General features: G+C 35.2%; 1 protein-coding gene across 1 annotated transcript in view; it reads left to right on the forward strand.

Annotated features, from left to right (window-relative positions):
• The window catches only part of NPR1 (natriuretic peptide receptor 1), a 3,300,976-nt gene that overhangs the window by 1,478,805 nt on the left and 1,810,085 nt on the right, over nt 1-12,086 (forward strand). The window lies entirely within an intron of this gene.

Consider the following 12,086-nt stretch of genomic DNA (forward strand, 5'->3'; position numbering starts at 1 on the left):
AAGACTGAATTCAAGGCAATTAAGTTTAATGAAGTCATTTTAATACAAAAAAGAGATTTGCTTAACTCTTTCAGGACTTTGTGTTATTGTTATAGTTAGTTGTCAAGGGAGTTTCACTTTCTAAGATTATAACCTGTAGTGTCTTTAAGGGGTCATTTGTATATTTCCCATGGACATCCACAACAGGCAATTTAAGGTATTACACAGTGAAGTCTCTCACCCGGCTGAGTGTTTTTGCAGTTTTTACTGAAAGAATTGTCTGTGTGACCCTTTTACCCTTTGGTTTGAATTTTCTGTATCCAGTTACAATTCCCATGAACATAAGATTTGTATAATGTTCATGAAGGACTTGACTAGCAGATGTCAAATATATTGGAGAGAAAGCCTTCATTAAAAATAAAGTTTACTGACTTGGATTCTGAGCAGATTTCAGACTTTAAAGAGCTTGTATTAGTTTATGTAATAAGGGATAACACTTTTGTCCAATGATTATTAACAAATGCCTTTTGATTCATAGTTCTTTCATCTTAGTTTTTTAAATTCATTAAATCACTATTTTAAATTTTTTAGAAAGTTTAACTCTAATGCAGATACTAAGAATTGGTTTGAACTATTAACCCCCTTTAAAATTACAAGAGATGTTCCTGATAAAATACATCTTAATGCTCTAGATTTCTAGGAAGCTAAGAGTTTTATATGTTGGCATCAATGCATAAATTATGTTAAAGATTTAGACTCTCAGTCTGTTATAAAAGAACATGATTTGCTTCCTCAAAACTGAATAATTCTACAAAGTGTCTTAAATTATTATCAAGATTTATGCATAATGCTTAAAAATTAATCTTATCAGGAAAGACCCAAAGATGATAACTTTAATGTGTGAGATTTTATACAATAGCTTTACTACAGATAATATTATTTCAAAACTATATAACATGTTAGTTGTTTATAAGACTAGCATAAATCAGAAATATTGAAATTTTATATTTAAAGGCTTTTCGTTCAATTTCTCACATGATGAAAAACAAAACATTTTGTTATCCATCAAGCATACTTCATGGTCTCAATACTGAGGTATTTTCACCTGGAAATATCTTCATAGAGCATTTCTGACACCAAACAAGATAGTCAGATTTAATAATAACTCCAACACATCCTACTGGAGATGCTCAGGGCATCCTAAAGCTGATAGCGTACATAACCTTTTATGATTATCCTAAATTAAAGGGTTATTGGAATAGCATTCCTTTTCATTGTCCAAATCATTAGTTATTTCAGTGCAAATGAAGGTTACTCACTGAATAAGAATAATTCATGTTTATTGTGGTCAGTACTCACTGTCACCAGAAAATGCATCACCACCAGATAGAAAAATAACTGTTTACCTACTGTCAAAGATTTATTGTCTTCCGTTAAAGACCTAGAAATCCAAGAAACTAAGCTTCTTGGCACTTTTTGTTCTGATTGGGATGGTTCTTTTACTGTTTTTTTAGGTCCCTATGAGCAAGCCTTTTATAAAAATTCCTCCTTTTAGTACAAACAAACAAACGTGCAGTATTAGCAGTGGAAGAAGATCAAGTCCATATAAAAGTTTGCCCATTTAAAGTTACTCCTGCCTTATCCTTTCTTCTGTTCATCTTTCCCAGATGCCCCTGAATCCTTTCATTCACTTATACTGTCACAGTATCGTGGTGGTGCACTCTGTGACATAATATTTTTCAAGTCTGTCTTAAATCATCTGTTTCCCGATACTTTCTAGTCCCTGTTGTTCCCTTGCAATTACAACAGTCTGCAACACTACATGTTATGTAGCTGGTGAACTATAGTGATAATGTTGCACACACAATGGTGTGTATGTGCAACACTAGATGTTATGCTGCTGGTGAACTATAGTAATAATTTTGCACACACCAGTGTATCTGCACTCATCTGGGTGCACCTTTTTTGCAATGTTCTCTGGTAATTAAAGCAGCCTTTGCCTCCTGCAATGGCTTCATATATTTCTTAACATATTTAGAGCTTACATACTGTTAAGCCTAGATGTAACAAATTGGCAACAGCTCTACCTCATGTGTGCAACTACTTTTATAGGCTACAGTCTGAGTTTCTGAAAATGAGATGAAAAACCTCATACTGGCATGAACATTGAAGATAGCTGTATGAGTCCTAAAATAACTACAAATTAAAGCCATTTACTGGACTTTTTGTGTGTAAGAAAAGGGCAAATCAGTAATCATTTTGAAAATTGGTTATACGAAATGTTTTTATCAAGACTATATTAAGGTAAAAATAGTTTTCCTATTGCAAGGATCACCTATTGAGTGTTTTATACATTACATGGTCACATAAGGCCATTCAAGTGATTTTCCTCTTAACAAAAGGATATGTATTAGTTATGTCAGGCATTACTTAATACAGAATTGCTTCTTCATATAAAACAATATCTAGAGTGTGTTTTGGCATATAGATGTTCAGTCTAAAGGTAATATCAGTAATTTGTCTTGAGAAAGAAGTTGTTTATTAGTTTTATAAGGAAATGCAGTCCATTTCAGAACAAAAGCGTTTCTTTTTTTAAACATGAAACATCTTTATTAAACAATCACTTGTGACATAAGCAATCATACATTTATATAATTGAAAATGAGCCACACGGACGCAATCCTAGTTGCAAGCATTTTACTTCACAAACCACACTGACACACTCCCAGTTGCAAACATTATACATCACTTATAATCCACCCAATCGTTTTCAGTCATACATTACACAGCTCATTTAAGTCATGCCTTCTTTTAAACCTCATTCCTCTCCTGTATATATTGCTCCCGTAATTCCCATTTTTTCCTATGCAGTTTGTTCCTGCCCTTTTCTAAATATCTCGATTCCTGTTGTTTTATCTCTGTTACTATATTCACTACTTCTAATATAGTTGGTTTAGATTTTTATTTCCATTTTCTAGTAATTGCGTTTTTGGCAGACACCATAATTAAGACACAGACAGGCCTTACCATGTCTAGGCAATTCTGATTCTGTATCATAGCTCAGAAAAATCATCTCCCCCTTTAGCATATTGTAACACTGTTTCTCTCCCAGTACTAATTTTGTTCATCCTCATGTGTGTCAGACGCTCTGCTTCCCATCTTTATCCACATACTTTCTCATTAGCACAGTCTCAGTTGCTGACCAGTTCGCTGTCTTCTGTTGTTTTCCTGTAGCCTGGAGCATTTTCCATTTACATTTTTTTTCTGCAGCCTTTGCTTTAAATGTCAGCTTATACTTTATTTTACTCCTTCTTTCCTTCCTGTATATTAGGGCAAGTGCATTATTTTCTCTTAGGAATCACTACCATTTTAGTTTTGTAAGTGAGGTGATGCACTTCTGCCTTCCCCTGTCACTATATCCGTGTGTGCTACAGCATGATATCCATGCTGACTGCTGCTTGTGTTCTGCAACTGCATATCAATGTCAGTTTAATCGCAATGAGATCTCATTATTTACTACAGATGTAATTGAATGCTTCTTGGCACTTTTTCCAAACGTTATATTACATTTTCTATGAAAATAAGAGACAACAAATGACAAAAGTATTCTCATTCTAAGACAAAATACTAACTAACAAAGTGGAAACTAATTACAATACATACATAGGCCTTAAGTAGAACTGCAGACCACAAGTAAAATCAACAAGTTCTCTTAGTGTGTGTATCAATTCAGAAAGAATTGCGGTCCATTTGTAGAGTCTCAATAAGGGATAAAACTTTTGTCCAAGGATTATTAACAAATGCCTTTCGATAGATTCAAAGTTCTTTCATCTTAGTTTCTTAAATTCATTAAATCACTATTTTAATTTTTTTTAGAAAGCTTAACTCTAATGCAGATACTAAGACTTGGTTTGAACTATTAACCCCCTTTAAAATTACAAGAAATTTTCCTGATAAAATACATATTAATGCTCTAGATTTCTAGGAAGCTAAGAATTTTATATGTTGGCATCAATGCATAAATTATGTTAAAGTTTTAGATTCTCAGTCTGTTATAAAAGAACATGATTTGCTTCCTCAAAACTGGATAATTTTACAAAGTGTATTAAATTATTATCAAGATTTATGCATAATGATTAAAAATTAATCTTATCAGTAAAGCCCCAAAGATGATAACTTTCATGTGTGAAATTTTATAAAATAGCTTTACTATAGATAATATTATTTCAAAACTATATAACATGTTAGTTGTTTATAAGACTAGCATAAATCAGAAATATTGGAATTTTATATTTAAATGCTTTTCATTCAATTTCTCACATGATGAAAAACAAAACATTTTGTTATCCATCAAGCATACTTCATGGTCTCAATACTGGGGTATTTTCAATCTGGAAATATCTTCATAGGGGATTTCTGACACCAAACAAGAAAGTCAGATTTAATAATAACTCCAATGCATCCTACTGGAGATGCACAGAGCATACCAAAGCTGACTGGGTACATAACCTTTTATGATTGTCCTAAATTAAAGGGTTATTGGAATAGCATAGATGATTTTCCCGTAGCCTTATTCACTGATTCCTTTTCATTGTCCAAATCATTAGTTATTTCAGTGCAAATGAAGGTTACTCTCTGAATAAGAATAATTCATGTTTATTGTGGTCAGTACTCGCTGTCACCAGAAAATGCAGCACCACCAGATAGAAAAATAACTGCTTACCTTCTGTCAAAGATTTATTTCTTTAGTTAAAGACCTAGAAATCCAACAAACTAAGCTTCTTGGCATTTTTTTTCTCATTGGGATCATTCTTTTACAGTTATTTTAGGTCCCTATGAACAAGCCTTGTATAAAAATTCCTCCTCTTAGTACAAACAAACGTGCAGTATTAACAGTGGATGAAGATCAAGTCCATATAAAAGTTAGCCTATTTAAAGTTACTCCTGCCTGTTCCTTTATTCTGTTCATCTTTCCCAGATGCCCCTGAATCCTTTCATTAACTTATACTGTCACAGTATCGTGGTAGTACATTCTACGGCACTACCATTCTCTCTGTGACATAATATTTCTCAAGTCTGTCTTAAATCATCCCAGTTTCCAGATACTTTCTAGTCCCTGTTGTTCCTTTGCTATTACAACAATCTGCAACACTAGATGTTATATAGCTGGTGAACTATAGTGATAATGTTGCACACACACTGGTGTGTATGTGCAACACTAGATGTTATATAGCTGGTGAACTATAGTGATAATGTTGCACACACACTGGTGTGTATGTGCAACACTGCATGTTATGTAGCTGGTGAACTATAGTAATAATGTTGCACACACATTGCTGTGTATTTGCAACACTAGATGTTATAGTGCTGGTGAACTATAGCAATTATGTTGCACACAGCAGTGTATCTGCACTCATCTGGGTGCACCTTTTTTGCAATGTTCTCAGGTAACTAAAGCAGTCTTTACCTCCTGCAGTGGCTTCATATATTTCTTAACATATTTAGAATCTGCATACTGTTAAGCCTAGATTTAACAAGCTGGCGACAGCTCTACCTTATGTGTGCAACTACTTTTATAGGCTACAGACTGAGTTTCTGAAAATGAGATGAAAAACCTCATACTGGCATGAAGATTGAAGATAGCTGTATGAGTCCTAAAATAACGACAAATTAAATCCATTTACTGGACTTTTTGTGTGTAACAAAATGGCTAATCAGTAATCATTTTGAAAATTGGTTATATGAAGTGTTTTTTTATCAAGACTATATTAAGGCAAAAATAATTTTTCTATTGCAAGGATCACCTGTTGAGTGTTTTATACATTACATGGTCACATAAGGCCATTCAAGTGATTTTCTTCTTAACAACAGGATATGTATTTGTTATGCCAGGCATTACTTCATATAGAATTGCTTCTTCATATAAACATTGTCTGGAATGTGTTTTGGCATATAGATGTTCAGTCTAAAGGTAATATCAATAATTTGTTTTGAGAAAGAAGCTGTTTATTAGTTTTATAAGGAAATGCAGTCCATTTCAGAACAAAAGTGTATATAGCATAATTCTGATGTGAAGTGTACTGAGATTACTGGAGTTAAAGTAATTATGCAAAGTTGATACTAAAATACATGAATCATGCATAGCATGTATTACCATAGCAATATGTTATATAATTTATATGTTTAATTAGGATTTATTTACAGGTAAAATCTGACTGGGTCAGATACCGATTTTCAGTAGAGACTCAGGGAAAAGGCTCCAAACAAAAATATTAGTAAATAATAAAATGATATGAAAATTACATGTTGAGGAATTTTGATTTAGAAAACAAGGGAAAGCTAACAACTGAAATAAAATATATAGCACTCTAGTTAAAGAGCAGGAGTGAAAATGAATATGTTACTTAACATTATTAATGCAGTAAAAGCCAATGAATCAAATAAGATCTTTTCACCTAAGTAAAGATGGAAAATAAAATAGTTTACAGTTTTTCGTATATATAAAACATGGAAATCCAATTATTCTGAGAACTGATTGTTGAACCAAGTGGGCAAGATTATGCTGATGTAATAGTGGAATTGTTATAGCTGAAGTAGGTAAATAAAACTTGTATAGTCTGTGACACTTTAAAAAAGAAGGGAGATGCATTTACAAAGCCTTGACTCTAGAAGCTAAGTTTTTATTTTGGATTTGACAAGTGGTGGGGGAGTGATGTATATCATACAAGAAGGGATACTAAGTGCAGGTTAGTTGTTGGTGTGCAGTTGTCTGGCCATGCTTCCATTGAGGTGAAGGTCACTTATATAATTGTCTGTAGCTCTGTAATTGTTTTTGCAGAGCAGATGATAGATGAATGATCAGCATAATTAGTAGGATGGAAGTATGAGAGGTTACTGGTGGGTCATTGATTAATATATTGGACTATAGGGGTCCAAAGGTAGATCCTTGGGGGACTCAAATTGTAATTTAGTAGAAATGTAGAGTTATCCGTTTGCCGTTAGTTAGATAGTTTTTGGACCACTTAATATAATTGAAAGAACACAAGGTGTAGATGTCTGTAAAGCAATTTAGTGTGAAAGGCAGTCTCAAAAGCCTTGGAGGATCAAGAAATGCTGGGACAACTAGTTTGTCTTCATGGCTGTGCTGATGGAGAGTATCAGGAAATTATAGTAGAGTTGTATTTGTGTTGAAATGATATAAAGAGATCATTGTTAAGAAAATATTGTAGCAGTTAGGAATGAACACATTTTTCTAAGCTCTTAGACAGAGGTGGGAGTATAGCTGTAGGTCTGAAATTGGATACTTCTGTGAAGTTACCACTTATGTGCAGTGGCAGAATATATAAATGCTTCCAGACTTTTGGGACATATAATTTTTGAATAGATCTATTAACAGGTATAGAAGTACAAGAGGCTAGATCATCACCTGCTATATTTACTACAAAGACAGGTTTCTATAACTTCAATTTTGCAAACTTACATACAGTAATGGACATAACACAATGCTCTGATCATGAAAACAGACAAATGATGACACTATAAAAAGTAGACTGTTTTGACATTACGTTGGAAAACTGGTAAGCTTATATTTAAATTGAAGACCTTTACTGTGGAAAAAAATGACACTGAAACTGCAATTACTGCTTGATGAAATGGTTATTGAAAAGGATAAATTTCATAGCACCAAAATTGGGAGTGACACACAACAGAAGTGGCCAAGATTAATAGACTGGGTATGCAAAACTCATACAATCCCTACAGCATACACTATATATATATCCCAGTTATATAGGGAACTGTTAACTTCTAAAGTTTCAGGTATGGACAAGTATAGAATTATGTGGGGACCAAGGTTAGAGAAGAAATAACTGGGAAAGAATGGACAAAGTATTTGAAGATCCCTCAATATGCCTGATGGACAAAACAGTTTCTTTTATTTTGGTTGGCATGTCAATTTAAATATTTTTGTACCCCAGCAAGATTGCATAGAATAATCTCAGAAGTATCACCTCGGTATTGGAGGGGGTGTCTGGGGAAGATAGAAAACTGGATGCATATTTTTGGCAATGACCCTTATTGGATACTTTTAATTAGTTTGTAACATGTCTGTGTTTAAATATGGGGATAGAACACTTTAATCTAGATTCTAAGTATTTTCTGTGGGGGAGTCCTTAAGTGGGTATCCCTATCCAGACAAAAATAAATCTTTTAAATATAGTCTAACTGTGTGCTAAAAAAGTATCACTAAAAAATGTAAAAATTACAGGACCCACCCCACATATTCAGACTTACACCAGCTATTAAGTGAGAAAGTGGGTTATGAGACTAAAATAGAAGATCTGCATCTGAAAGCACAGGTGAAGTCCAACTGGGCTAGCTGGTTTCACTTTGTAGATCTGTATTATAAGGAATGTAAGAATAGATACCTATAGTGGGGCTGGTGCAAGCACATTAATTAATATTGATTTGATACTGTCTTGTTTGTTAGATATATTAGCTTTGCCATTTTGGTCTTAGTTATTGCAATGGATTACCTCAGTTTAGTTGTTATACTTGTTCATAGGTAGGTACTAGGCTATCGGCCTTAGGGCCTATATAAGCCTAACCAACAAGGTTCCCTGGCTTTTGCCACCCAAGAAAGTTATTTTCCTGTGCCCCTATCGAGCAGAGCCACAGAAGTGATCCCAGGGTGAATTTCCTAATTCCCATCCATTCATCAAGATTTTTCTTGAAGAGTGCTAATGAGGAACTTTGCTTGACATAGATAGGTAGGTCACTTGTTCCAGAGTATGGGACGTCTCTGGGACAGGAATCTATCCCTCCAGCATGTTCTATTTATTGTGGTGACAAGATTTAGGTTCCTAGAGCATGTATCCCAGAGGGATTGGGATTTCTTTAGGTGTAGCATGTCCAGCAGCTCTGGGTTTGACATAGCTTTGTATGTTAGGCAGAGATCACCTCAGAGAAGGCAATATGCTAAGGAGTAGAGCTGGAGTTTTTGAGACAGTCAGCATAGGGCATCTGTTTGAGGCCATTAATCCTCTTTGTGAGGTACTTCTGGGGCCTTTCCAGCTGTTGCAGATGTCTTGTGAGGTACATTCCAAGAGAGGCGTTGCATTCAATAATGGGACTAATGAGAGTTGAGTAGAGGGGAACAATGACCTCTTTTTTCCTGGAAAAGAATCCTTTTGTGATGCAGTGTGCCATGTAGAAGGATTTCCTGACTACTGTGCTGATGTGATTATCGAAGGAGAGACTACTGTCCACCTGAGTCACAAGGTCTCTTATCATACCTTCAATGTTAAGTGGACTGCCACCTATGTGGTAGTTCATGGGAAAAGAGTTTTTACCAAAGGGGAAGACAATGCACTTTTTGGCATTTAGCTTGAGGCCATGTCTCAGTGAGGCCCTTCTGTAGGATGTCTATGTCATTTGGGGACTCGACTATGGCACCTAGTTCGCAGTCATCTGTGAACTTTGTCAGCCAGAGGCCCTCTGTGTTAACCTTTACTTCAGAGAAGTAGATACCAAACATAATTCTGTTATGAACCTTTTATGTATACCTGTATGTTTTGACAGTTCTGAATAAAGGTATAATAAAAAAGTCAAGCCTAGTATTCATTCAGTTATATATCTGCTTCAGATCATTTCAGGATGATTGTACAGACTTTATCACTTGAGGTCAAGGCCAATCGTTTTCTTTTTTTCTTTTTTTAGGAGGAGTAATTCAGATTTTAAAAACAGAAAACAGTGTTGACTGTATTATATATTTTTGTATATCATAATTTTGTAGGCAAGCAGACCATTGCCAGTTTGGAGGCACACTGTTTAGGGAATCATAAGATGTACATGTGCCATATACTGTGAAAATATTCCAAAGAGTACAGTGGCAGCACTTATAAGGGATACCTCTAAACTACAGCAGCATGTAATTGTGTGTACAGGTAATAAGGTCTCTGTTGGATATCTCAAGGGTAAGTCATGTTTTTTATGGCAGGAATCAGATAAATCCCCCTGCCCTGTTGATTTAAGGAAGACAATGAAAAAAAATGTCAAAGGAAAGACCACTACTCAATGCATGTATACAGTGAAAATAAACAGATGGCAAATGATAAACACATATCATAGAATGATAGACAAAAAGTAATAAAATTGCATAAAATGATTGACATGGACTGTGGTACTAACTCAGATATAGTAGAATATGATGCACACTCTGAATGGGATGATTTAGCGTATTTGAAGGTGTATAATATGAGTGAAGATGACTGCGGAATAACAAGACACAACAGAGGTGGCAATGGTGAAATTAAGAATGTCGCTAGATATGGAGGCAGCACTGTTGACTCACTTTAAGAAATGGTTCCCAATTGGGATTATCAATAATGCAGTAAGATACAGAGTCTGAGCTTGTGTGTGAAAGAATAGTACTGAGTGTTGAAAATAAAAGTTATGATGACAGCTACATGTAATGTATGAACATCATGCTTTTGTACTGTGGGAAAAAAAATCAGTTTGATAATGAAGTGAATCACATTGCCTCCTAGTATAAAAGTTGATGTTATAAACAATATCATCAGTAAATATTGATTCTTACTAGAAGTATTGCTGTGCATTAATACTACAATTGTAATACTTTGTACTGGTAACATTCAGTGTTTTAACTATACTATTTATTGTATTACTGACAAGAACGTCTAATTATTACTGGCTTTGCATGTCATCATCATCAACCCCGTTGTTCTCGTTTTCTAAACGTGGTTGGGGTATCATGTTAACTATCGTCATCTCTCTCATTTCAGTGCCACACTCCTGCCTTCCTCAATATTCATGCCTGACTGTCGTAGATCTTCTCTTACATGATCCATCCACCTCTGCTGGAAGCCCTTGTTTCCTCTTACCTTCTTCCTGTCTATCCCAAATCTTCTTTACTGGATTGTCTTCTGCCTTTCTGCACATGTGCCCGAACCACAGTAATCTGTTGTGTTTGATCATTTCTGCAATTGGAGCTACTTTGGCCTCTGCTCTTATATCCTCATTTCTTCACTTGTCCCACAGTGTGCATCCCACCACCCTTCTTAGGCACTTCATTTGCATTGCCTGTAACTTTCTCATCTGTTCTGCCTTCACTGCCCAGGTTTCTGCATCATACAGTAGTACTGATTGTACCACTGTTGTGTACACCTTACTTTTCTACTATTTTGGCATTCTTCTGTTATATATTATACCTGACACTACACCAGTTGACTGTAGCCCTTCTTATTCTAGCTTTGACATCTTCAGTCAGACTACTCTTCCCCTCAACCACCCCTCCCAGTGACCTGAAGCTATTAACCTGTTTGACTGTCTTCCCTTCTATCTTGATTCTCAGCTTCTTCTGATTTCCCCAATTTGCTGCCTTTACCACTGTCTTATCTGTATGTAGTTTCATCCCATGCACCTTAAGTTTTGCATTCCATTAATCTATGCTTTGTTGAAGCTCTTGCTCAGAGTCTGCCTGTAATGCCACATCATCTGCATAGAGCAACTTTGAACAAGGACTCAACGACTCAGGTATGAACAGTTTTCAGTCTCACAAAGTGGTTCCCAGTGGGAGTGGGTGTGCAGTAAGGTTCAGCTCTGAGCCCACTGCTGTTCATACTGGTGTTGGATGACACTAGCAAACAGGTTTGAGGGCGCAGATCAACAAAGTCGTTGTAGACTTTACATGTGACTGAATATAAATGCTTGTGTTTTTGCTATAATCAAGTATTAACCTTTACATGTGTAATATACTCACCTCACAAGTTAGAAACTAAAGTAGGAGGAAGTATAATGTTCTAATGCTGCCCCACATGTTCCTATGTGTGCTCACCCTTCAGGCTGAGTTCACTTTTCTTGTAACATTCCTAAGCAAATAAAGCAGCTGTTAGCAGCTGTTACTTCTTTTTCTGTATTATCATTTTCAGTATGTTACTTATTTCTCTGGATTCTCATTTTCAATATGTTATTTAGAGTGCAAAGACCATTTGGCTGATACATAAGAGACACCTGCACAGATAGACAAATAGAATAATAATATTCAGTACGTAGACTTAAGAAGATGAGAGATAGCAAGGTAAGCATAC

The sequence above is a fragment of the Protopterus annectens genome, chromosome 8.part0, assembly GCF_019279795.1.
Source record: "Protopterus annectens isolate FY-2018-M chromosome 8.part0, PAN1.0, whole genome shotgun sequence".
NCBI lineage: Eukaryota > Metazoa > Chordata > Ceratodontiformes > Protopteridae > Protopterus > Protopterus annectens.